The 22,095-nt window shown below is 36.3% G+C and overlaps 1 pseudogene; it reads left to right on the top strand.

Annotated features, from left to right (window-relative positions):
• The first annotated feature begins 1,472 nt into the window (after positions 1–1,472).
• LOC131831613 (actin-like) lies at positions 1,473–3,387 on the top strand (annotated as a pseudogene).
• The last annotated feature ends 18,708 nt before the right edge of the window (positions 3,388–22,095 follow it).

The raw sequence follows: 22,095 nt of genomic DNA on the forward strand, positions 1-22,095 counted from the left end.
TTCACAAATTCAAGAGCTAACCTCTCTTTTTCTACAAGTTTTAGAGTTATCTCCCCGTTTCTTCATTAGTATCTTGTAAAGATACCTGATATATAATGATCAAACGTGTACTCATCTGGTTCTTTCAAATCCTGCTGTCTCTCTCCATTCTTCAATTTTTCAGTTGAACCAGTCATTAAAGCAAGAATTTGGCTAGTTGTGTGTGACTGCTTCCCAGATCCTAATTTCCTTCTTTTACAAAAGAACGTGTAATGCTGACTTCCCATCAAAAACAAGTGTGAAAGTATTTTTTTTTTCACTTTACATTTAACAGTACCAAAAATTTTGACCCTCATTATTTGGTCACCTGGAATACTAATAAAGTGCCCCAATCTCAATCATATTCAACATAAATTAATTACCTAAACTGTTATTCCAGTGCTTTACTTATAAAAAATTATAATTTTTCTGAATTATTTTTTTAAAATAATTCAAGTAAGATCATTTTTGTTTCTTAGGCTAACAATTTGGCAATATTTCAAAAGCCTATATCTACATTTACCAATTAATCTGAATTCATGGTATTAGAATTTTAAAATAAAACTCTTAGGAAAAAAATGTACTTAAAGTTTCATTGATAATTAAAGAGTAGAAAAATGTTGAAACTGATTGATATTCTTTAAAAAATACTTTATTTATTTCTTTAAGATTTTATTTATTTGACAGATTGAGAGAGTGCACAAGCAGTGAGTAGAGCAGACAGAGGGAGAGGGAGAAGCAGGCCTCCTACTGAATCAGTAGGGAATAAGGAGCCCAATGTGGGGCTCGATCCTAGGACCCTGGGATCATTGCCTCAGCTGAAGGCAGATGCTTCATCAACTGAGCCACCCAGGTGCCCATAAAAGTATTTACAAGTAATGTTTTCAAAAATTATTTTAAAATCATGTTTTTTAATGATAGTGTGTTATCATATCAAAACTGATATTAATACCAAAAGCAAAATTTAACTATCTAATGTAGAGAGAGAATATGAAGAAAAAGATGTATTTGGCTGTATGATGAGGTTATAGGCAACTGTTCTTTCTCTATTTATAAAGATTTAGCTAGTAATGGACATTACCTTCAAAACAGAAGAACAAAATTTAGAAATTACTAAACAACAATTTATAGTTACTCAGGTATTTTTTGGGGTGCTTCGGTGGCTCAGTGGGTTAAAACCTCTGCCTTCGGCTCAGGTCCCTGATCGCAGGTTCCTGAGATTGAGCCCCACATCAGGGTCTCTGCTTGGCGGAGAGCCTGCTTTCCTCCTCTCTCTCTCTGCCTGCCTCTCTGCCTATTTGTGATCTCTGTCAAATAAATAAATTAAAAACCTTTTAAAAAAAATAAAGGTAAATAAAAATACTCAGGTATTTTTAGCAAAGCATGGCCATACTAAAATTGGGTTAAATTAATGAAGTATAAATATTAACGTTAAAAATATACTGTTTGACTCACTCGCCGCCGCCGGCCGGTGCTCCGCGCTCTCCTCCCGCTCGTCCTTTGCGTCCGCCGCCGCCACCTCCGCCGACCGCAATGGAAGAGGAGATCGCCGCGCTCGTCATCGACAACGGCTCCGGCAAGTGCAAGGCGAGCTTCGCTGGGGACGACGCCCCCCGGGCCGTGTTCCTGTCCATCGTCGGGCGACCCCGGCACCAGGGCGTGATGGTGGGCATGGGCCAGAAGGACTCCTACGTGGGTGACGAGGCCCAGAGCAAGCAGGGCATCCTGTCCCTGAAGTACCCCATCGAGCACGGCATCGTCACCAACTGGGACGACATGGAGAAGATCTGGCACCACACCTTCTACAACGAGCTGCGCGTGGCCCCCGAGGAGCACCCCGTGCTGCTGACCGAGGCCCCCCTGAACCCCAAAGCCAACCGCGAGAAGATGACCCAGATCATGTTCGAGACCTTCAACACCCCAGCCATGTACGTGGCCATCCAGGCTGTGCTGTCCCTGTACGCCTCTGGCCGCACCACTGGTATTGTCATGGACTCTGGGGACAGAGTCACCGACACTGTGCCCATCTACGAGGGGTACGCCCTGCCCCACGCCATCCTGCGTCTGGACCTGGCTGGCCGGGACCTGACGGACTACCTCATGAAGATCCTTACCGAGCGCGGCTACAGCTTCACCACCACCGCCGAGCGGGAAATCGTGCGTGACATCAAGGAGAAGCTCTGCTACGTCGCCCTGGACTTCGAGCGGGAGATGGCCACGGCCGCGTCCTCCTCCTCCCTGGAGAAGAGCTACGAGCTGCCCGACTGGCAGGTCATCACCATCGGCAACGAGCGGTTCCGCTGCCCGGAGGCGCTGTTCCAGCCTTCCTTCCTGGGCATGGAGTCCTGCGGCATCCACGAGACCACCTTCAACTCCATCATGAAGTGTGACGTCGACATCCGGAAGGATCCTACGCCAACACGGTGCTGTCCGGAGGGACCACCATGTACCCCGGCATCGCTGACCGGATGCAGAAGGAGATCACCGCTCTGGCGCCCAGCACGATGAAGATCAAGATCATCGCGCCCCCCGAGCGCAAGTACTCGGTGTGGATCGGGGGCTCCATCCTGGCCTCGCTGTCCACCTTCCAGCAGATGTCGGGCCCCTCCATTGTCCACTGCAAATGCTTCTAAACGGACTGCGGGCAGATGCGTAGCACCTGCTGCATGAGCGAACCCGGAGTAGCAGTTGCCCTGGCAGATGTGCACACCTCATGCTGGCCTCGTGAAACTGGAATCAGCCTTTGAAAAGAAATTTGTCCTTGAAGCTTGTATCTGATATCAGCACTGGATTGTAGAACTTGTTGCTGATCTTGACCTTGTATCCAAGTTAACTGTTTCCTTGGTATATGTTTAATACCCTGTACATATCTTTGATTTAAGCCCTTAGCACATGTGGCTCGGTCAGTTCGTGGCTGAGGTTGAGAACACGTTTATGGAAGAGAAATCCATTGATTGGAGAACCCGCAAGGCCGTGAGGTTCTTGATCTGTGCAGGGTATTAATGTGTAGGAGCTGCCTATTCCAGGATTTCTCTAGAGGCTGGCAAGAGTCCTGAACGAGTTGTCATTTCTGTCTTGCCGGTCTAACAGGGTTGGGAAGGTCCGAGCCTTAGGACCCACTTTCCTTTCTTACCCGATGTTTTTCTGCCAGAACACCGTGGGTTAATTGCCTTGAGTTGGAAAACGGTTTGCATTTACAACTGTAAATTTATTCATCCTTTTAATTTATGTAAGGTTTTTGTACACAATTCTCAATTCTTTAAGAGATGACAACAAATTTTTGGTTTTCTACTGTCATGTGAGAACATTAGGCCCCAGCAACGCGTCATTGTGTGAGGAAAATAAAAAAGTGCTGCAGTGAAAAAAAAATATACTGTTTGAATGTATATAAAGCAAACAAAGGTAGCCAAGCAATATTCATTACACTCAAAATTTGCAGGATCAAAATCTAAAAGAGATAAACCTTACTACCAGTATATAAGTGTAGGGAACGTGCAAGAAAACTTCACTGGTATAGTTTTGAGGCTCAGCTGCAGAAAGTAGAGTCTTAGAAGAAGAAGAAGAAGCCTGGATATAAAATGAGTGAGAGTGGTAAGATGCAGAAAAGTAGGGAGTATAGCTCAGTGGTAGAGCATTTGAGTGCAGAAAAGTACTGTGCCACTTTAGATTTTGTTTTATTCAGTTGATGCTTTGTAATTTTTGCATTACTATGATTTATCACATAAAACATATACTTGAAACTGTAGGCTGATGTCAAGAATGAAGTCCTGATTCAGGGACATCTTGAGGGAGAAAGTCAGTTTCTTATAAGTATCTCTTGGACTAGATATCCAAGAAGAGAAGTGTGGGTGTTAAGAAAAATTATTTTTCCTACATTTTTGTGTATTTTAATCATTAAATAGCTTTTAATTTTTTATAGGTAAATGATTTGTTTATGTCATATGGGAGTAGGAAGCGGAGCATTTAAAAATGATTTTACATTAATTTTTAAATTTAAGTTGGGATGATACTTCTAAGGATGAGAACTAAAATCCAAAGAGATCAAATAAATAAGCTTTCTTATGGAAGATCACTTCAAATTTCATAAGCACCCACAAAATGTTATGAAAATTCAAATGTCATCTAAGAGACAATTCTACACCCTTCATTGACTCTACAGAATAAAAAATGATGCTTATTCCTCATAAGGCATAGAATTGCTTTATTATTTTTAAACAACCAGTGAAATCTGGTTGGTGGAGATGCCTAGAAATTCACATTGGCCAGTGTCTTCTAACAATCTGCTCTGGGGCATTTGTGATATCTCGCACCGTATTTCAGCCTTATTCCAAGCTTGAAATGTGGCACAATAGTCACTATGAGCAACTGGCATATCATGACCATCTGGCATTTTTTGGCAAAGTACAGTCCTAATTCCATAATGCTCTAGGAAATAGTAACATATGCTTGGTGTGGCATTCTATCCAAAATGGATAAACCAATTCATTTAATTCTGGAATTCTACTAATCCTGGTAATGCAAAAGTTGTGGAACACTGTCTCACTGTGTGTCTGTGTGTACATTGGTAATCCTTTAAAAGTGAACACATTTCTAATTTTCTATGAAAGTAAAATGCTCTTTGAAACACACACACACCCATACACACACACTCAAGGTAAGCCAAAATTACACCAATTTCAAAGGGAATAAGGAGAAAAATAAAGATTCTTTCTTCAGCCCTCCCAAGCAGTTTCCCAGTCCAGCTGCTCAGATGTAGAACTGCAACATTTTACATGTATTTCCATATGCATGTACAAATTATATATAGATGCAGACCCGTACATACAAAATTGCAAATGTATTTTAGATAAGCAAGATTTTACACTGAATATTTCTCTGCAACTGTGCCTAATTTATCTAATACACATTTCATTTTTAACATCAATATATATAGATCTACCATAATCTTTTATATTGCTTTATAGTTCTCCATTTGTACAGCTATATTAAAACTACAGAATTCACTTACTTTATTAGTAGTCATTTTGTTTCTAGCACTTTGGTTTTGGGGACAATTATAAATAGTACTTCAGTATATATGTAAGTATATATCTGTGTCCTTGGTGCAGTAGATTACTTTAGATTACTATTAACAGTAGAACTTTTTACTTTTCCAATTGAATAAAGAAAGTGAGCAGGCCCAAGAAGCTAAACAATTTTTACTTTAGTTAATGTACTCAGACATAGATACAGCAAATATTGAACATCTTGCATGTATTTGGCAATGTTGTAGATACATTGTATTACAAAATTAAATATAAATACACTCCAACACAGCCTGTAGCACTAGTATGTTTCCTAACTAAAGCCTGTTTCAGCTGAGCAGAAGACTGAGCCACCCAGGCGCCCCTAAAATTTTCTTTTTATCAGTTCTAACAGGGGTTTATTATGCTTCAGGAGTCTGGAGGTTAATGTCTATCACAAGTTTCAGAAAATGTTCAGCTAATGATTCTTCAAGTATTTTCATTTAAATTATGTGCATTTTAGGCTCTGTTTTTTTCAGCTTCTCGCATGTTCCTTACCACTGCTACACATGTGTATGCGTGCGTGCATGCACACACTCGCACACACACACGCACACACACACACACACATTTTTTTTCTGCTTTATCCATTCTCATTTTCCTTTATTTCTGGGCATCCAATGCAATAATGTTGTCTTCAGTTGGGTCTAGCCAGCTCTTAAAGTGATAGGTTGAACTCTTACTTTCATTTAATAAATTCTAAAATTTCCATTTAAATTTCTTTTAGAGAATCAAATATTCTGGTACAAATCTGTATTATGTCTTCAATACATAAGAAAACTAAATTATCCTTAGAAGAAGGTAAATTATTTTAAGTGCCAAGGGCAGGCCATACCAAGATGGACCACCTTAGCATAAAGATTATCTTGAGTTAAAAAGCAATCTAACCCCAACAGATTCAGGAAAAGCTCTTTACATTCCTTACAACTGCCTAAAAAAGAATTTAAATAAATAGAGTATTTGCTACAGGAAGAGAGCTATCACCATTGATAACTATGTTATTGGACAAACTGTGTGCGGCAGACAGGGAAGAACCTAGTGAGGCCTCTTTGACAAAGTCCTCTCTGCTCTGCTGTTACTGAGTGACCCAGCTTGTTTTTCATTTTTTTCATCTTCCTGTCAATTGCATTCCTTCCCTTTGAAGTTCCAGGCCTCTACCCCCTTTCTCCTTAGTTCAAAATGACATTTATATATCATTTCACCTGTACTGCCTTTGGAATTTTCATGTCTGTATGAATTCCCCATACATGTGAAATTAAATTTGGATTTTCTCCTGTTAACCTGTCTCGTGTCAATTGGATTCTTAGTCCACTACTAGGAGGACCTTGAAGGGGACAAGATATTCTTACTCTCAAACATCACCTACATCTCAATATCTTAATAATGTCTCATGTGTAGCATTCAGTGCTGAATAAAGAGTGTGTCATATAGGCCCCCAGGTACTTCTGTCCCACTTGCTACTGGCAGTGACAGCACTGAGCACTGTGGTGACAGCCCAGAACGTGCTATATACAGAGACTTCACAAATGACCACATATGCCTGAAGACTTCTGACTGCTTCAACAATCACTGTTCTATTAGATTATATTTTACTACTAAATCCTATATATTTAAAAGAGTCTGTGGGATGTCTCATAGAGACCTATTCCTGTGCTGCCCTTTTTTGCTGTAGTTGCTGTCCATGAGGCACAGTGCTCTTTGTCTTGGAGGCACTTACAACTGGAAATATCTATATTAGAAGTAAGAAAACTTAAAATTACCCAAAATTACACCACCCAGAAATAACTGCTCTTTTGGTTTATATTCCAAGTCCTATTCTGGAAATCATTTCTCAGTGCTGGTTTAATACACCTTACAGTTCAATTTAAAGTTCTGCCAGTTTAACCTGATGGCGATTTGTAGTTTTTCAGATGAGAGACTGTTTGGTTTTGATAAAGTCTATTTTATCCCTAATCTTTGAGCTACTCACCCATATTCAAATAGCCCATTATCGATCATCCTAAAACAATGACCATTACTTAAGCCTTTGCCATTCCCCATTGCCTATGTCATGTTTCTGTCTTAGACTGGATAAAGACATGGAAGAACTGTAAAGTATCAACAAAATTTTAAAAAATTGTTTTTATTTGTTGAGAAAAATAAATTTTAAGAGTGTGTGATAACTTGGAGTATGTTTTTAGTTTTGCTAATGGTTGAGTATCCTCTACAGTTTAAACATCTTCTTTAAGCAGTTATGCCCAGTGTAAAGTGTTAAAACTATTTGAGTTGGCAGTATTATGTAGATTTTTAAGCAGTCCTATATTTAAATGTCCTGACACACTTAGAACTGTTGTTCATCTAATTTCTTCTTATATAATGACCAAGTTTCTGTCATGTTTTGGGGACCTTATACTATGTTTAGGAAATATTAACATCTATACTGTTGGATCATTGTGTTGATTTCAGGTATTTGCTACATAGAAAATGATATACGTATTTTTCTTCATCTATTTAAATCATGGATACATGCAAAAGCAATAGAAATTGCCACTGGGTAAAAAGTATCCACCTTATTCAAATACATGCACTGCAAGGGTTTTAAAATTAGAATCAAATACTGACATTGATATTTAAAATGATTGCAAAATAGACTTGCTTTCAAACCACTTTTCCCCCCTAGGTTTTAACTGTTAACTCACTAGTCACTGATATTTTTAACTATATTAAACAACATATGGTATTGGAAAAATATATTTGTTTTTCAACATTTATTCTGGTTTCTTCAACTATAATGAATGTATGTACCTGACAATGCAAGGAAAGAAAAGCGACCCTTATAAATGTCTTCGCAAGGAAGGCATTAACTAATGTTCTCAAATTGACTAAAGAGAATAATAGCCTTAATTAGGAATGGTAACTTGAAGTGTCAGTACAAGCTGCTGGTTTGGCACCATTTACTGTAAAAAAAACAAAATTTTTATCATTAGATAAGTTTATTAGAAAGAAGAAAAACATAACTAGTGATCTATGAGCTATTAATTAAAATGTTTGAGAGTCAATAAAATGCATTACTATAATTGTATAGCTAGATGAGTTTTTACATTAATATACACCTATTTTACCATCACCCATTTCAAGATATTTCCAGGACCTTTTAAGTTTTTCTCAATCAGTTCCCAACAGAGTAGATTCTAACACCATAAATTAATTTTGACTATTCCTCAATTTCTTAGGAATGATATCATAGAGTATATATTATTTTGTGCCTACTTCTTTTTTCAATGTTGTTATGTAAAACAGTTCATTTTTTTTTGTTTCTTCCTTTTTCTTATTGTATTTTTTTGTAAGGTAGTGCATGGTATGAATATATCATAATTTAATGACACACTCTAGCACCAATGGACATTTGGATTATCTTTACTTTTTAACTGTTATGAATAAGATACTATGAAAATGATTTCACTTTCTTTATGCACACAGGCACTCATTTTTTGTGCACATACCTATGAGCATAAATGCTGGATCATAAAATAGGCAAATATTTAGTTTTAACTGATTGTGACAAAGCGTTTTCCAAAGCTATGGTATGAACTTTCACTTCTATCAAAAGATTTTTTGAGTTCTTGTGGCTTCATATTCTATCCAACACATATTATCACTGTTTAATTATAATTTCAGTGTGTATATTTGTCCTTTTGGTTTTGATATGCATTTACTGAATAAGTACTGCTCTGGAATAACTTTTTTTTGCAGGCCATTTAACATCCTAATTTACTTATTTTATTTAAATTAGATTATTTGTTCAGTATCTTATTAAGTTATGAGATAAAAAAGCTTTAGATAGACTATTTTACTCAGATATTTATACTGCAAATACTTTGTTTCTGCCTTATTCCTTGTCTTCATGCAATTTTTATTCAAGAAGAGTTACCTATTTTAGTAATGCGGTAATGATTCCTCTTTTCTTTTATAATTATTGCTTCCTATGATTTATTATTTGTCTACTCTGACTGTGTAGTGTTCTCCATTTTTAAAAATTTTAAAAATAATTGTTTAAGCTTTAATAATTGTTTCTTGACTATCCACCACCTCTACTTGAAACCTTGTCATATTTTGAAATACAGAGTACTACTCTTCTATTTTTTTTTTCTTCCCATCTGTCTCAGTTCAATGGCTGCCTATTCTGCATCTCTCTACTATTTAGTTGATAAAACTTAGTTTTTCTTGTGTGGTCTTTGTGTTTTTTTTTTTTTTTCTCTCAGGATTCTCCTCTCTTGATAGTGATTTTCAGGGCATCTGGGTAGCTCAGTTGGTTGAGCGACTGCCTCCTGCTCAGGTCTTGATCCTAGAGTACCAGGATCGAGTCCCACATCAGGCTCCCAGCTCCATGGGGAGTCTGCTTCTCCCTCTGACTTGCTCTTCTCTTATGCTCTCTCTCACTGTCTCTCTCTCAATAAATAAATAAAATCTTTTTTTTTTAAATAGTGATTTTCATTGATACTTTCATTGATACATTCTGATTGCTCCTGAGTATGTTTCTTGAACTCTTACCTTACTTCCTAGATGCAAATATATATTTTCCACTGTTTCAGATAAATATTTCCCCCATAGTCATCTTTTGTGATTTCACAGGACATAGAGTTAAAAAGAGAAGTTGACAAAGTAAGGTAGTGTTTGAGAATAGATATTCGGAGCTAGAGAGCCTGCTTTGGATTCCAGCTCAACAGTTTACCAGCTGGATGCTTTGACAAGTCATTTAAGCTTTATGCTTTGACAAGTCATTTAAGCTTTCTGCTCCTCTTTTTTTTTTTTTTTAAAGATTTTATTTATTTATTTGACAGAGAGAGATCACAAGTAGGCAGAGAGGCAGGCAGAGAGAGAGAGAGAGAGGAGGAAGCAGGCTCCACGCTGAGCAGAGAGCCCGATGCGGGACTCGATCCCAGGACCCTGAGATCATGACCTGAGCGGAAGGCAGCGGCTTAACCCACTGAGCCACCCAGGCACCCCTGCTCCTCTTTTATAAAAGGGATTTATAATAGGAAGAGGAATGAAAACTGTTGTGCATAGACACCAGGGTCTATGGGAACATGCAAAATTAGCAGTATCAGAGGTAATTAAATTTAGGTACACACTAAGATAAGGAGAGTGGGGAAAATGGCACTGAACTCATATTTGTTTTTCTTTGCTTGTAGAGCACAGTCATAGAAGTCTAGTGGAAATTTTCTGCTTTTCCATAAGTAACACTTACTTATTATGGTGCCTTTAATTGATTTCCATGACAATGTGGTATTCCATTATTTTAATTGATGTGGTGTGAATAAAAACTATTATATAGATAAAAATGAATTCTAGTATTTCATTAATTTACTCACTTGTTCATTTACACATTCATTTTTGCATTCACTCACATATTCAATAAAACTTTCACTCATTGTCTTCTATTTGGCAATCTCTAAATTTCTGAGTAGAGAATTTTTATAAAATAGATTAGCATGATAAAGATAAAGAAAAATGAGAATTTCAAGGTAAACTACCCATGTATTTGGATGAACAGACAAAGTAAAAACATAGGTTACAACCATTTGATATGGAAATGATAATAAGATTTATGTTTTACTGACTTAACATTTATGTTTTCCTGCTATGTTCTGTATACTACTAAGAGGCCAGTCCAATGGCCATTGCCACTAGCTGTCAATGCATTTATTTTCAACAACAATCATTGAATATTTTCCAGATAGTCATGTTTTAATGCCTCATCTCATTCCTTGCAGTCACATGACTTTATGGTATAGTCCTTCACAATGAAGCAAAAGCCAAATACTGCTAGAGATTTCTGAAAAGTATGTTTGCTTTCCTGATATGAGTATGACTTTGTGTTTTAATCCTCCTCAGTTCTTCTCCCCAATTCTCCCTGCCTTAAAATTGGACGCAGTGTGTAGTGCTGCAGTATCCAACTAAAATCATAATGAAAAATACCACATACTGAAGAATGTTGGAGGAGAAAGTTCCCATCATTGAACTTTATATTTGAAAAGAAAACCAGAGTAATTTAGTCTACTCTTAATCAGTTCTATTGTTACATATCAAAAAGTGCATTACAGTTAGTGGAGTAAATAAATCGTTCAGGGATCCTGAGTCTGGTCTACCTTCACTATCCAGTCATTTAGACAGAAAACTTTCACACCGAGGATTTAATTGCATATATTTATTTATATCTAAATAAAACGTGGGTCACTTATGACACCTTCAATGCTGTATGAAATAAAGTCCCTGTGGGATGGGGATGGAGAGAAGGGAAAGAGTTAAAAAGGCAGGAGGAGGGGCGCCTGGGTGGCTCAATGGTTTAAGCCTCTGCCTTCGGCTCCGGTCGTGGTCTCGGGGTCCTGGGATCGAGCCCCACATCAGGCTCTCTGCTCAGCGGGGAGCCTGCTTCCCTCTCTCTCTCTGCCTGCCTCTCTGCCTACTTGTTATCTCTCTCTATCAAATAAATAAATAAAAATCTTTAAAAAAAAAAAGGCAGGAGGAGGAGAAGGAAGATGGGGAGTATGATTGATGAACAAAGGGGTAAGAAATAAGATATGGCCCATTAATAGTCAGGAAAACATTGTATAAAACCTTTAGACTAAAGAATTCAATAATTTAAAGCACATATGACAGTAATTTAGGAAAATTATGGTTTTAGTGAACCAGGAACACTGAAGAGCACATCTACATAGAATGACATTTCCTCCAGTAACTGACTCATCCTTTAGAGAGAGGCTGAGGAATGAAAGTGACCAGATTGATCTCAGGAGCAGAGACTGTGACTGACACTCTGGAGACCAAACTGGGAATCTTGGGTTTCTTTTTTTTTTTTTTCTTAAGATTTTATTTATTTATTTGAGAGAGAGACAGTGAGAGAGAACATGAGCGAGGAGAAGGTCAGAGGGAGAAGCAGACTCCCCATGGAGCTGGGAGCCCAATGTGGACTCGATGCCGGGACTCCAGGATCATGACCTGAGCCGAAGGCAGTCGTCCAACCAACTGAGCCACCCAGACGCCCAAAGGGTTTCTAATACAAACACTATGGGCATTTCCTGAAGTCTCCCTTGAGCTCTTAAAGGAACTGTGATGTGGAAAACATACTTGAGTAAATTAATCTAAGTGGTCATTTCAAGATGTAAATATTTTATGAGTAATGGAGAAGGAATACACTGATTCCCTGTTATCCAGGTTAATTATGTGCTGAAGCAGTAAGAAGACAGAGTCTAATGCCATCCCCAGGTCAATACTCATATGAACATTTTTTATATTCTGGATAGAGTGAAAGGTCACAAAATTCCCTAGCGAACATTCAAGATGATGACTCACTTGTTGGAGAAAAATAGATCTTTCCCAGAATGTCAGATGTTCCAACAAGGTGCTCTTCCCATTATTAACATGGCATGAAAGCACTGAGAAGCAGAGAAGCTTTTAGGGATGGCCGATAAAAGGTCTAAGAACATTAATGAAAACTAAACAATACCTTAAAAAACAAACCAGTGTATCTCAAATAATCAGTTTTATGGCTCCTTGTTTTCCTGTGCTTATCTGTGGAAATATGATAGCATACAGAAATTGCTTAACTAAAGAAATGCAGCAGAATCTTAAACTAATGGGTATGTTGTGCTATGCTTTAACTTAATGATGTGGCACTTTTGGACTATCCCACTTTATATGTAAATTTCTCTAACCCTTGTAAATGGAAAATCTCATATAGACTATGAAACATCATTGTGCTGCATAAAAATTATATCAAAATAGTTTTTCTTGATGACATGCATCCATTAGAAGGAACCCATAAAAATGTTATAAACATATTTGGATCTGCTAGGTGATGATTTTTCCTGACAAGCTAATGTGGTGTGCTATAAGTAGAAATGGGGTAATATCATTGAAAAGAACAAAATGACTTTGGTATCTTTTATGCCAAGGAAATTTCAAGAAAAAAACCCAGTACACTCTCCAAAATCCCTGTAGTTAAGATAGCCCCTGGAGAATCACAAATTTTCATGATATTTTTACATGTGCTGTCTAGGTTGATAGAAAGTATAATGATGCATAGAATTTTTTAAAATTTTCATTTAAGAAATTCAAACTTGCTAAGGTTGTCACTGCTTTTATGATAAGTAATTTCTCTCTGAGTTTCCATAACTGGACTAGTAGTTTTGCAGAAATGAAAAATTTAAGATACATGTGTCAATTTTCTATGGATAACATCTTAGAATCTCCTATATTTACTTAATTTTAATCCTACCTTATGCAGGATTTAGTGTAGCATTTACATATAAGATAAATCATTGATAGCTTGACTAAATTCTTATAGAACTGATAAATAGTTCAATAATCATTCAATTTTTTTTTTGCCATTTAAACATCATACTCAAATTCTAAGTAGAGACTCAGCTAAAACTGAAAACTGGTAAGCTTATAAACCAGGCTGTGTGGAAAGTTTTAGACATCTTTTAATAGAGAAACTTTTAATTCAATTCATAATTATAAACAGAAAAATAAAAGACAAAAGTAAAATCGTATATGGTCAATGTTAACTACAAGATTGTAAAGATAAAGAGTATCTGGGTGGCTCAGTTGTTAAGCGGCTGCCTTCAGCTCAGGTCATGATTACAGGGTCCTGGAATTGGGTCCCGCTCTGGCTCCTTGCTCAGAGGGAAACCTGCATCTTCCATTCCCCCTGCTTGTGTTCCATCTCTCGCTGTGTTGTAAGGACCTATTTTACTGTCCCTACTCCCCTCCCCCAGGGGACTTAAAAACAAGTCCCAGAAACTAGCTCCAGGTGTGAAAGCCAAGAAAAACAAGGCTGTACTCACCTCGAGTCTAGCCCTGACATAAGTACAGCCATCTTGGCAAAGCAAAAGCTGGCACCTTGCACTGTAAGAGTGGGTTAGCATAAGAATGGCCATCCAAAGGCCAGGAAGCCATTTTACTGAGTGTCCCTAACCAGTCCACACTGTGCACATAACTTGAGATTGGACCCCAGCTAGCTGGAAATAAACCTCTCTGTGACTTGTATTATCGAGAGTGTTCTCTGTCTAATTGAGGGGTGGTCGACTCCATACCCTAACAGTGTCTCTCTGTGTCAAATAAATAAAATCTCAAAAAAAAGATAATAAAGTTCAATTAAGCATTTTTTATATTTAAAAAATAATTTATGTAATTAGTAAAGATATATAACAGTGCTTCCAATTTTGGAAACATGAGACCCTGAACAAAATGATGTTCTGCAAAAAATATGAGTATACTAGCTCATCAGTTACTAAAGTAATCATAAATGCATTGTAAAATTTGATTGGTGAAGAAGACTATTTTATCAAGAGACTGGAGCCCATGATTCAATGCAGTGTGATGCCTTCAATTCCATATGAATGACTAGTGGCCATTTAAATTTAAAATAGATAGGAAGTCAGGAGAATTGTGGTTAGCCCTAGGCAAGCTCAACAGTACAGACAGAAACAATGAATCTTGGAACCCTACATTAAAAACTATTAATGTATTGTATGGTGACTAAAATAACACAATAAAAAAAAGTAAAAAATAAAATAAAATTATAATTGGTTACAGAAAAAAAGACTACAGCATGAAGTCAAGGCTCTAGAAGCTTTCCACAAATTGACAAAGAGATCAAATATAAGTAAATTAATTAATTAATTAACATAGGTCCCTTAAAAGCTAAAGTAAGTTGATCCTAGCATGCAACAGAGGACAAAAAATTCTCTCTCTCTCTCTCTCTCTCTCTCTCTCTCTCACACACACACACACACACACACACACGTATTAAAAACTTTTTAGGAATTAACCAAAACATATATGACATATTGGCACGGAATCCAATAATTTATTAAACCTAAAAATCAAGAATTCCTAGGCTGAGTAATTATTTCAGCAGCCAATTCTAGACTGTTAAAACCCCAACTACACATTACAATAGGAAGAGAGAAAGAATGAAAGAAAAAGAGGAAGAAAGAAGAGAATGAAGGAAAATAAAAAAATCTTTCTAAAAGTGCTTTAAATCTATCAATTCAGAATTTGTTGTGTACCAATATGTAACAAAATAAATTCAAAAGATAAAGCAATATCTGTAACATTAATTTCACACACAAAATATGGAGAAAAATAAATAGTTCTAACATGTACAGAGGTAAAGGTCCAAAAATTAAAATTTGAAATTTTATAATCATGTTATTTATATACATATGAAATTGTAAAACCTAGCATAGATATAGCCAAATAGCTAACTTAAAAATAAAATCCAGCTGAAACTCAAAAGAGTTAATTAGAGATGGTTGGAATTGTCATTGAAAATATATTTGTAGAAATCACTCAGATATATATAATTGTTTTTTATAGGGAGATTAAGGAACATGATGATAAAATAAGAAAATCTAATGAAGTTGTTCTTTTTTTTTAAGAGATTCAGGGGAAAACAAAGGAAGAATGGGAATATTTAAATATATAAATAAAATTTTTTGGAATGAATAAATGTTCTAGTTGAAACTAAATACTAAGAACAATAAAAAGCCATCAAATAACATATACAAATAGTAAAAATAGAAGATTTTAAAAGCAATAAAGGAGAGAGAAAAAAAGATTAGCTACAAAGGACAAACTATTAGCATGAAAAGGTTTTTCATTAATAACAACAAACACCAATAGAACTGCATCTTTAAAAAATGAGATAAAATAAAGATCATATTGTATTTTTGTATCTAGCTCAACTATCTCCAATAGTATGAGAAAAAAAAATTAAGACAGGCAAACTGAGAACATTTGCTAATAGTTCCTTGTTGAAAGCAAGGATTGAAGAGAGAAAGAAATTAAAGGAAGGACTGGAAATAAATTATTGAGAAAATAAATGGTAAATAAATAACAAAAACTATAAGCATATATTGGAAATGGCTGTTTTCAGCAGCAACCATATGGAAAATGAAGATGAATGGAATTTAAGTTAAAATACTTTGTTTCTGATAGTTGAGTGGACAGATACTAGCTTGAAAGTGCACTAAGTGTATAAGGATAACATTAAAGAAAGGAATTGAGACACAAAATGTAGAAAATCAGATAAATAAAAGGCAGGAAAGGAGAAAAATATTAAAAAAATAAAGGGAAAAGGGCAAGCTATATATAACTCAAAATACTAAGTTAGAAATAAACCTATAGGGGCTCCTGGGTGGCTCAGTTGGTTAAGCCATTGCCTTCAGCTCAGGTCATGATCCTGGCTGGGATCGAGTCCCACATCAGGTTCCCAGCTCCATGGGGAGTCTGCTTCTCTCTCTGACCTTCTCCCCTTTCATGCTCTCTCTCTCTCTCTCATAAATAAATAAAATATTTATTTAAAAAAAAGAAATAAACCTATATATATTAATAATAACAACAATGTAAAGAGATTAAACCGGTTAAATGACCCAATGCACCCTGCAAAAGTAATGTGTTCATATGTGTTCTCTCTCAGTTCTGATTCTTCTGTTCTTCTGTGATGACAGGACTCAACGAAGCTCCTTCTTTTGTCTGCATGGTCTATTTATGTTGTTCTAATAAATAATTACTAGGTATTTTTTCCCTTTGTGTTGAAACTCATATTGAAGAAATATATTGTGCCGGAACGCCTGGGTGGCTTAGTGGGTTAAAGCCTCTGCTTTTGGCTCAGGTCATGATCCCAGGGTCCTGGGATCCAGCCCTGCATCATGCTCCTCTCTGCTCAGCAGGGAACCTGCTTCCCTTCCTCTCTCTCTGCCTGCCTCTCTGCCTATTTGTGATCTCTGTCTGTCAAATGAATAAATAAAATCTTAAAAAAAAAAAAAAAGAAGAACTGCATTATGCCAAATTAGTCTGAAATTTATAGCTACAGGCTGTCTAAATTGTTTCTCCATACTTTGACCCCCTTCACTGAATTTGGAATTCCATCGTCGTTGAAAGCTGTTAGAGATTACAAAAGTCAAGGTCATTAAAGTTGGGGTTGCTTTGCCTTCATATTTATTCTGCTTTTTTACTTTGAATAGATTCTTGAGAAGAATACAATGAAACACAACTTTATTCAGGATTTATGAAACTAGGAAGATCTGAATAGTATTAGGAACTGTGTATTCACTGCCATTAATATTTCAAAAATAAAAAGTTACCTTTAGTTCTTTATTGCTTTTAGTAGAGCAATAAAAATTCAAATGTCTGGAAAGCTTCCCAAAGTAATTAATGTGCAGGACAAAGGAAGGCCACCATGTATAAATACAAACTGTTAATTAATACCTCATTTGTGGTTGGTTGGTTGATAAGGAAAGAAAAAGAGGCACTGTTTCAGAGTTTTCTTTCCTTCAGTGTAATTAATTGCAATTCTGTGATATTAATCAGTCTTCCTATGTTTACTATTCTGTCCTGGTAGTAGTACTTCTTTATAGACTTGGATAATTAACATTTATTAACTTGGTTTTCTTTTACATCGTTGTCTTCATGCACTCTCTTTTCTCTGCCTGCTAAATAACCATCCTTTAATATATCAAGAAAATGTGTAATTTTTTTCAGGTAGCAGCTCAACACTTAGAGATGCCTCATTAAAAAATTTTCAAAGAAATTAATAGACCATGACTAGCTGTGTACACTAACAGCTACTTCTCATTTTCTAAAACACTTATAGTCTCTCTATTAAAAAATTGGATGGATTAAGTTAGGAGGGGAATGAATTGTGTGAAACCATAAAAAAGTTTCTTAAATCATAATACGTATGGAAAATGTACTCTGTAAGAGTTTCCCTATCTTGTCAGCAATTCTGGGGAATATTTTGTGTATGGCATATATGCTGTTAAAAATAAGATGTATTCCAGGGCGCCTGGGTGGCTCAGTGGGGTAAAGCCTCTGCTTTCAGCTCAGGTCATGATCCCAGGGTCCTGGGATCGAGCCCCACATCGGGCTCTCTGCTCCTTGGGGAGTCTGCTTTCTCCCCTCTCTCTCTGCCTGCCTCTCTGCCTACTTGTGATCTCTGTCTGTCAAATAAATAAATAATTTTAAAAAATAAGATTATATATGGTCTACATGTTGGAAAAATAAAATTTATTGGCTATTACAGTTAATAAAAACTTTAAAGCTTAAGAAATCATTCAGGAGCTATATGGAAGAAAAGACTGTGTTTAACAAGAAGGCAGGAGAGAACGGCTGGTCAGTTTGAAGGGCTTTCTTTCAGAAAATGGAGCTGAAATCATACAGAGAAAGTTAAATTTATAGATGATAAGAGCATTTACACAGCTGTATAACTGGAATTGCATCAGACATTGAACATGCCTGGTCATTTTCCCATGAATGTGGTTTCAGTGGTTATAAATAAATATGAAATTACCTCCTCTTTCTTGTCAGAGGGGATCCCTAAATAGGAAGATACCTCTAGAGGCAGTTGTCCACACTGCTGCCTTTGGGGTAGTGGTGATTGAGTGCTTAGAACCGTTACTGCTGCCCCTCACCCAAAAGACATTCCTGTTGCCATAATTCATATAAGAATGAACACTCTGCAATCCAATTCTGATCATGCCTTTTCCCACTGAAGATCTTTCTATGGCGTCTTCTTGCCTTTTTAATAGAGGTCTATAGCCCTATATTAGTTTAGCATGAACGGGTCTCTTACTAACTTTCTAAACTCATCTTAAGAGTTTTCTCCCCATTGCTTACCAATGTCCAAGTGAACTGATCAAATTTCAGTTCTTAGAAGAAACTCAGCCACTAGTCTGCCCAAGAATTCACATACTGTTATCACTGCTATAAATTTTCTTGTTATGGTCTAACTCCAATTTATCTATCATACATCAAGTTGGAAGTGAAAAAGTCTTTCAGGACATACTAGACTAGATTAAGTTTCCTGTTAGATGCTTTCATGTCACTTTTACTTCCCAATCAGATAATTAACACAATTGTATTGAAATAATTAACATTATAAAATTTTAAATGTCTTTCTTCCTATAATAGGATATAAACCATGATAAATATGATCATATTTCTTTTGTACAGTATTCAGCATACTCTCAGCAATAGGAAAAGTATAAAATGTAGTTTTATTTCTTTACTTTTTATAAAATAGGCATAATGATATTTCCCTCATGTAGATGTTGTGAGATTAAATAACTAATTATAAACAGAGCCCCCTAATAATTTGACTGACACTTCATATATGACCATGCATCATATAATTCAAGTCTCACAATAATTTAATAGGTCAGACATTTACTCATTTTCTGCAGGTTAAAAAAAAATGGATCTCAGATAGTTTCAGAATTTTTTTCAAGGCCTTAAAACTGGCCCATTTCTGTTTCAATCTAAAGTGAGTAAACTTTCTCTCACTTACAATCTATAGCATTGTGTCCATTCTTTCATTTTAGGAATTACAATTTTAAAATATTATCCCAATTACTAATTTTTTTTCATCATAATGACTGTAAGTTTTTAATGTCCCTCAATGACTAGCATAGTTGCTAAATCTGTATTGTTTGGAAAGTAATCCATACAATTTTGCCTAAATACCTGGATATTAGAGAAATATAGCACAATAATAAAATGGTTCTCTACCATGCACTCATTGTAACAATGGCACTAGCTGTTTCTCCTCTTTATACTGTCTAAATGCTATAACCTAAAACTTCATTTTAATTACATAAAGATACTTTAAACTTACTAGTATATTGTGTATTACAGATTGCTAGAGGTTTCAGTAAACGATTCAGCTTGGACTACATATGAAATCAGATAGCAAATTCATTAATGAATCACACATGTTTCTTTAGCTTGAGTCATCTATAATGAAAACAAAAATACTGCCTTCCTGCATTTCTGTCTTCATGAATTTTATGTTTTGTTTTGCATCTTCTTTGTAGTTTACAGAGTTAGATTGAAAAAGTTTTGACTAGTTTTACAAAGTACTTATAAATGTAAATATATATATCTATAATGAAAGGCAAGGTTTTGGAAAAAATGCCTTTAGAATTTAAATATTTAAAGATGGCTAGCATGCCAAATAATTTTAGACCATAATTTGAAGAAGAAACTAAAAAGATCAGAAACAATTTGGCTTTTAACTAGATACAAAGGAAAGTCAATATTCCTTAGGGATGTAAAGACTGAAAAATGTTTTCCATATTAAGTGACAAATTATTATTATACCAGCATAGTTATTTATGTTTACTACTAACTCAGTGTGCTTTTCCATCACTTTATTGAATGAATGCAAGCCTTAAAATAATAAATAGGACAGAGAAACACATTTTGAAAAAAAAATGAAATTATTAATATAAGTGAGTGGATGATGTAGAGGAAAGAATCTTGCACTTGGGAGCAAGAAGCTGTAGTCATAAATTAGACATATGATGCTTAAGAAAGCACTTACAACTTCTCTGCCTCAGTATATCCATTTATATTTATATGATGAGGAGTGTGCCCTCAGGTGTTTTTTTTTTTTTTTTTTTTTTTACAAAGTCTATTACAACTGATGTTCTTGCATATAAATAAATCAATTTAACAAGTACATCTAAACACTCATATGATAGGGAGACTCAATAGTTTCAACTTAGTATATTCAAATGTTATAATTAAGAGCCTAAGCTATTCCAGGATCATCTCAGAGATGTAGGGAGCTCAAAAGAGCATCTTTCCTGCTCCTAGAGCTAGGAAAATAAGCTGGACAACTGCATATTTAAGACTCTGAACCAATCTAAGAGCCAATGTTACACGATAAACTACTAAACCAAAGTCTAAAAAGAGATGCATGTCTAGGTTTGTGTGGCATATGCCTTATACTAATAATAAGCTAGACATTGTAATGAATTGCTGAAGGCCAGGTATGAGCTAGTTATTGTGAGGAGGGCAGCCCTAGGGAATTCGAGACGTATGCATGCTCCTGTTAACTGGCTTTTATTTATCTGACAGAGAGAGAGAGAGAGATCACAAGTAGGCATAGGCAGGCGGGGGGGGGGGCAGGCTCCCTGCTGAGCAGAGAGCCCGATGTGGGGCTCGATCCCAGAACCCTGAGATCATGACCGAAGCCAAAGGAAGGGGCTCAGCCCACTGAGCCACGCAGGCGCCCCAACTGGCTTTTCATCCGGAAGTTTCCACACCCTGATCAAGATTTTGGACAGGCTTCTTCTTGACTATAGTACCCTAAACTCCCTTTCCTTGGAGCATTTCGTTTAGAACATTTGCAAATGTAATTTTCTTTTCTGTACTTTGGGATATATATCTATTACAATCCAGGAATGTCTTTGTCAAAAATGTGGGAACCATATTTGAAATGTAAGCATTAATAATAATTAATAATAATAATAATATTCCTTTTGGTTTTTATGGGAGGGTAGGTACCTAACTTTGATAAGCAATTAGCAGACACAGATATACTAATCACATTGGCCAGTCTTCCTTCTAATGTCCTTCAGTATTTTTCACTAGCTCATCTCAACATTTAAAAATCTGCTTTTTGTTTCAGTGAGACTTAATCTCCTTCTCCTATTGTGATAGTTTTGAATAAAGTCTACTCAGCTGCTTCTAACAAATATCCATTGCATTTTTTTTTTTTCTTTAATGACTCATAGGGAAGATCAGGGAGGATCCTTAGAAAGACACTGGCTGGAAATGGAACAGCTGCCACTACTAAAACTTCACCAGCCCTCAGCTGAATTTCCAGGGGGAGGTTCATTAATTCCAGTAGCTCTGGGGCACTGGTAAAAGTTACTGCAGCTTGGTGAGGAGGAGGAAGGTCACTATCAAAGCTCACCCCTGAGCATCTCCTTATCTCCCATAAGGAATAAAAACCTTGATCTTCAGGTGGAAGGTGATGACAATACCACCTAAAGTTATTGCAGCTGAGGGACAAAAACAGGGAAAATGTTCTATTTCTGTGGTGGGGCAGGAGCACATGCTACACTCAGGACTACTTCAGGATAAATAACAATGAAGGGCATCCCTGAAACCCAAGTTAGGAGCATCAGAGAACATCACTCTATCCCAACTCTGTAAGGTGAAAGACAGAAGGAAAGAA

This window comes from Mustela lutreola, chromosome 5 (assembly GCF_030435805.1).
Source record: "Mustela lutreola isolate mMusLut2 chromosome 5, mMusLut2.pri, whole genome shotgun sequence".
Classification (NCBI taxonomy): domain Eukaryota; kingdom Metazoa; phylum Chordata; class Mammalia; order Carnivora; family Mustelidae; genus Mustela; species Mustela lutreola.